The sequence below is a fragment of the Macrotis lagotis genome, chromosome 1 (genome assembly GCF_037893015.1).
Source record: "Macrotis lagotis isolate mMagLag1 chromosome 1, bilby.v1.9.chrom.fasta, whole genome shotgun sequence".
Classification (NCBI taxonomy): Eukaryota; Metazoa; Chordata; class Mammalia; order Peramelemorphia; family Peramelidae; genus Macrotis; species Macrotis lagotis.
In genome coordinates this window covers 719,578,584-719,585,110 of record NC_133658.1, presented here as the reverse complement: position 1 = coordinate 719,585,110, position 6,527 = coordinate 719,578,584, and the positions used below count along the sequence as shown (strand labels likewise).

Below are 6,527 nucleotides of genomic sequence, written 5' to 3'. Positions count from 1 at the left end.
TTATATGCAACAATACTATTTGACTCTTTTTTGATCCTATTATGTGAAAGGCACTATGAGGGGGGGATGACAAAATGGAAGTCAAGAAGCTTATGTTCTATTATGCGAATATAATATGAACACAGGTAAGTAAAAAAGCAAAGGACCATTAATTTAGTGTGAGGGGGCAGGGAATAGTTTCATGTAGTAGATGGAAACTGAAATAACAGAGGCATGGCAAAGAATCTACACAAAAATGTAAAGATAGAATACTAAGTTTGGGAAATAGTGGGCTTACTTTATTGGAACCTAGAAGTCCAGTGCTAGAACAATTTGAGTAATATTCCTTTTAAATAAGTTTGGAAAGAAAATATCTCATCAGATTGTTTTAAAAACAGGTTGATGCTACTGGGTCTATACCCTGAAGAGATGATGGAAAAGGGTAAAAACATCACTTGTACAAAAATATTCATAGCAGCCCTGTTTGTGGTGGCAAAGAACTGGAAATCAAGTAAATGTCCTTCGATTGAGGAATGGCTTAACAAACTGTGGTATATGTATGCCATGGAACACTACTGTTCTATTAGAAACCATGAGGGATGGGAATTCAGGGAAGCCTGGAGGGATTTGCATGAACTGATGCTGAGTGAGATGAACAGAAACAGAAAAACACTGTACATCCTAACAGCAACATGAGGGTGATGATCAACCTTGATGGACTTGCTCATTCCATCAGTGTAACAATCAGGGACAATTTGGGGCTGTCTGCAATGGAGAATGCCATCTGTATCCAGATAAATAACCGTAGAGTTTGAACAAAGTCCAAGGACTATTCCCCTGAATTTAGAAAAAAAAACACTAATAACTTGTCTGATCTTGTTATCTCATACTTTATGTTTCTTCCTTAAGGATATAATTTCTCTCTCATCACACTCAATTTGGATCAATGTATAACATGGAAACAATGTAAAGACTGGCACATTGCTTTCTGTGGGAGTGGGGGGAGGGTAGTAAGATTGGAGGAAAAATTGTAGAACTCAAAATAAATAAAATCTTTAAAAAAACAAGTTGATGAATCTATATTTTATTCTATAGGGCACAGGAAAGTACTTAGCTATTTGTTCAGAGAGCAAAAGGGTCAGAATTATATCTTAGGAAAATTGTTTTGATGGCATCTTGAGGTATCAATAGAAGGGGATTTGAAAGGAAAGACCTTAAAGCAAGAAAATAAATTAGGAAAAAAGTTCAATAATTCTGACAAGAAGTAAGGAGGACCAGTGTAGGAGTTGTTTGTAAATGGAGAGAAACAGACTGACATAAGAGATGTTACAAAAGCTTGCTATTTGATTATGGGATTGATTGGAATGAAAAAGTCAAAGATATCTATGGGTTGTGTTCTAGCTACATATATTTGCATATACATATTTATTTACAGATTGCTTCTCCCATTAGAATGAAAACTTGTTTTTTTTATGCCTCCAGCTTGGATACTTGCACAAGAAATTGGAAAGCTCAGAGAAAGGTCAGGGATAATGTCCCCAAAATAATAACTAACCTTTATATAGGACTTTTGACCTAAGCAAATCATAATAGCCTCATAAAAAACCAGGGAGGGAGGTACTATTCCTGAAAAGGAGTCTGGAACTTGTTTGCAAGAAGTTGAGAAGTGAATGGGTTAGGAGGAAATGGAATGAAAATAGGCTAGATTTTCTTGGGCTTATCTGTGACAAAGAGAAAAGATAATGGATCATAGATGAAAAAGGAGTCAGGTTCAAATGAAGCTTGTTCTGTGTCTGTGTACATGCATGCTTGTTTTTGTATGTGTCCAATGTGTGTCAATTCAACAGATGCAATAAACATTGATTGAGTGCTTGCTATGAGCCTGGCTCTGTTGTCAAGCTCTGGGGATATAATTAAACAAGATCTTATAATCTAACTATTAAGCTTTTTCCTCAACATATTTCAACAAAATACAGTTTGGTTCATCCACATTCCCTTCAAGCATTTTCTTCCTCCATAGAAGGTGAGAGAATAGGAATTATAATCTAATGGGGTTTTAAAGCAACATGTAAAAGAAAGCTGGAAAGCAAGGTTGAGGAAGAGAGAGAAGGAGCAGTTTAAAGGAGGAAAGAAGTCTCGGATACTTGAAGCTCACACCAAGGAGAGCTTCAAGGGGAAAGTGGAGAGTTAGATGGAGAGACAGGTTGCACAAAGATCAAGGGGAGATTTGGGAGGAGTTTAGTTCTCTATTTTCTAGTTCTTTAATTATTATTAGAGAAAGGGCTTAGGGAGTTGGTACTGAGGGACTAAGTTAGAAGGATGATGATGTGATTTCAGGTGATCAACTTATCCTCGGCCATCATGTTCCTTGAAGTTCCAACCATCAGAGTTGCAAATGGAAAGTGAAGTCTGCGTGTGTTTGTGTGTGTGTGTGTGTGTGTGTGTGTTTGCTGCAGAAATCTTAATATGATATTTATAACCAATGAAAAATGAGTCAATATACAAGGAGAGATTGGAGAGGATGAAAATGATCCAAAAACCTTATTCATAGAAGAGACAAGAGTGGATTAGATCCCAGGTTAAGGTGATAAATTGACCTTGGCTCAAAGGAAGGTAGCCTCTTCCTCAAAGAATGGAGTAAAAGAAAATAGGCAGGGGATAACATAAGAAACAGAGAAGATAGATAGACAGAGAGATAGATAGATAGATAGATAGATAGATAGATAGATAGATAGATAGATAGATAGACAGATGATAGATGGATGATACATTGACAAACATTTACTAAATTCTTACTGTGTACAAGAACTTTTGTTAAATGCTATACATACAAATACAAGCAAGCAGAATAATTCCCGTCCTCAAAGAAGTTAGCTTCTATCAAGGTGGAGAATATTTGAAGAGAATGTGGATAAACCAAATTTTCTTAGTCAAGTGGGATGTGAGGCTTTTTAAAAATATAGGGAAGATGCTTAAAAAAAAGAACAGAGTAGTGATTTTGGTAGTATGATAGAGTATTGCAAAAATCACCTTGTAACAGTGAGGACCCAGGCAAGACTAGATAGCATGAATTTGTAATTACTACATCCTGCATTGTTTAAGACCTCAGGAGGAGAAGTAAGAATGTGGATAATTAAGATAACAAGATTCAGAATATGGAAAGTCATGAATTGTGATGGGAAAAGGGAGTGATGGATTCAAAGTCAGAGAAATAGATAGTTTGACTAAGAGAATTAAGTCATAATAGATGTAATGGAATGTGATAACATAGAAGGATATAGAAATTGAAAGTCATGGTGAGAATGAAGAAGAGTTTTAGAAAGTGAAGCAGTGTTCACTTCAGCAGCACATATACTAAAGCTGGAACTATACAGAGAAGATTAGCATGGCCCCTGCACAAGAAAGACACTCAAATTTGTGAAGTGTTCCATATTTTTGCTAATCAAATAAAAAATTGCAATGCTCAATAAAAAGAAAGTGAAGCAGAAAAAAGAAACAGCAAGTCAAGATCATAGAAGGTAATTTCAGAATTCATTATAATTATAATGCAGAGTTAGTGATATGATGAGAAGTAAAGTCTGGCTGTCCCTGTGACTGTGTGCAATGCACTAAAAGATATCAATCATAGGAGCTAAGGTTTCTCAACTGAGAGATCAAATTTTTTTAATGATATATCAACATAGATATGGAAATCCCCAAATATGAAGACAGGTTTGGGGTGCAGAGAAAGACATCCAGGGGGTAAGAATCTTGGTGGAAAAAAAGGAATGATTGATAGAATGCAATGAGTTGGACAGAGCAATATGATAGAGAAAGAAATGAATCACATAACTGAAAAGATAACTGAATAATAGTGGCCTAGGACAAGTCTTATGAAAATTGAGAAAAAGAAACATATACCATTTCGGCAATCAACAGAAATAGAAGCTAAGTCAATTTTGGAAGAACAAGGACTATGTGTGGCAGTAGGGACAATGAGACCTCTGAATCTAGTACCAGGAAGGACTTAAACTGACGTAGGGATGTTGAAAGTAGGAATACGTATTGGAACCTTGATAAGAGTTGTTGTAACCACTTACAGGGCTGGACAGTGGTAATAAAGAGGCTAAAATGTTATTTTTCCAAGTATAGATCTGGGTACAAAACAAAGTAAATTATTCTTTACTAACCTGGTTGCCTTGTGCTTATAGAAGGTTGTTGTTTTCTAGGCAGTAGAATAAGCATTGCCTTCACATGAACATCCTGAGGAAAACAGCCTCCTAATATCCAATCTCTAAGAACAGTTGTGTTCAGGGCAACCACCTTCATCAAACTGAGTGATGGCAGCTCCCCTCCTGTTCCTCAGTCAGGGAACACATTTTTTGCTTAAATCATCTGAGTTGAGAACTTTTTATTTTAACTTGTTTTATTTATTGAATGGGGTTATTGACTAGTATTAGTCAATGTTTCCAACTCTTGAGAACATACTTGATTCTGGATATAAACATTACTCAGTAATTACTAGAGTATTCAGAATTTGCAAAATGTTCAGTATGATCACTTAGAATAGCTAATATTTAATCAACTATTTACCAGGTGCTTTTAATCTTGCCCTGCTTACTCAATATGCTCCAGTCATCCATAATGAATTAAAAAAAAAAACTTCCAATAACTAACCTTCCTATCAAACTGAAACTATTAAAAAACACCTTATATGTTCTGATGTTTTCTCAGTATCAAACTCTCACATCATTATCATCATCATCATAATCATCATCATCTAATAATATATATTTCTATGGTGCTTTCCCATTCTAGGGGATTCTGACATAAAAACAATAATAGCAACTGACATTTTTGGAGCATTTTTAAGTCTGCAAAGTACTTAATGTGCATATTATTTCTTGTCTCACAACAATTCTATAAATAACGCTGGCATTAATTTCCACATTATAATTTAACTTGGAATTGACTTCCCAACTCCACCTTAGGGTGACAATAATGGAAAGAGAACCTGGGTTCAAATTCCACATTTGATATTTGCCACCTGTGAGATTTGGAAGTCAGTTAACTTCTCTAGGCTTTAATTTTTTCATTCATAAAATGAGGGGGGGTGACTTCTAGGTCCCTTTCCATCTCTAAGTCTCTGAACCAAGGAACCACCCTTCCATCTTTTATGTAATACTATCTCAATACTCCTAGAAGGAAGGTACTATCAAGTCATTCATCTTTCCACTTATGTCATACTGCAATAATGAGGCAATAAAAGCATTGCTCTAATCATATAAGAATAAATTGGTCACTGCATATTAAAGGAATAACATAGAATATTCAGTATTGCAAAATGATAATATTGCAAAATCATCAGTTTTGGAATAGGTTCAAAATAGGTTCAAGAGAACTACAAATTTTATGTAAAGTTCAAGGTATGGTGGATAGGGAATAGATAAGGTAAATAAATAAAAAAAGCAACTTGGGCTGATAATTAGTACATAAAATGTGTTGGTCACAGCAATGCCATAAATAAGGCCTTAACTGATCATAACTTGAATTATCAACTTATTGGAAATTAGCTCTGTTTCCCATTTTATTCATCTCATTTTAGATTGACTCATTTTATTAAAAAAGATATGCTTAAGTGAGTAATCAATGAAATGGAAATAGAAATCGGCAGGTGTCTGGTAGATTAGAGATTCTCCCTATACATGCACATTAAAAAAAAATCTTTCAACCAATACAACACAAGGTAACATATACTACTCAGAAAAGTATGTTCTAATTAATCCTTTCACCTCTAATCAACTGTGAGTCAGAGACAAATTCAGACTAGACTGAATTTTGTTAGAATGCTAATGAAATTATTCATCTTAGAAAACCTAAATGTCTAAACATATCTAAAATGTATTTATTTACAACATTTAAATTGGAACACTTGCATGTACAGTTATATCTGAAATAAAATAAAACAAGAACATAGGTAAAACAGTAAACAAGTCAAAGAAGTAAATAAGTCAAGTAGGGTATATGTTTAAAATTATAATTATGATTTTCTTTTGAAAAAATTGTTTTTTTCTCTTATGACTAATTCAGCTACAAGGATATAAACCAAAAAACTTCATTTCTCTGTCTCTCTGTCTCTCTGCCTCTCTGTCTCTCTCTCTGTCTCTCTCTCTCTCTCTCTCTCTCTCTCTCTCTCTCTCTCTCTCTCTCTCTCCAGGTTAATACTTCAAAAACCCATGATTTCATTGACATTAGTCCTATCTCCTTCATTGACATAGATTGTAACCTTTCTATTACTCAGGAGACTTTTTTATGACATGCTATATAATTCTGTCATGTGAATCACTAGGTTCATTCTCAGAAGACAAAGAGCTAGTATAACTCAATGTCCATCTCTGAAACTTTTTACGTTGAAAGACTTTCCAGAGCTTTTATCATTCATTGTCAAAGACTTAGAGAATTCAGGGTAAACCCCATGCTCTGATTAAACATCAGAGTAAGAAAATAACAACATTAGCAACATCAACAATAACCACAACAGCAATAATTAACATTTTGATGAAGTTTTC

At 34.6% G+C, this 6,527-nt stretch overlaps 1 non-coding gene across 1 annotated transcript; it reads left to right on the top strand.

Moving 5' to 3' along the window:
* The first annotated feature begins 3,309 nt into the window (after positions 1 to 3,309).
* On the top strand, positions 3,310 to 3,416 carry LOC141510368 (U6 spliceosomal RNA). Its single transcript, XR_012474864.1, has one exon. It is a non-coding gene; the product is annotated as a U6 spliceosomal RNA (small nuclear RNA).
* The last annotated feature ends 3,111 nt before the right edge of the window (positions 3,417 to 6,527 follow it).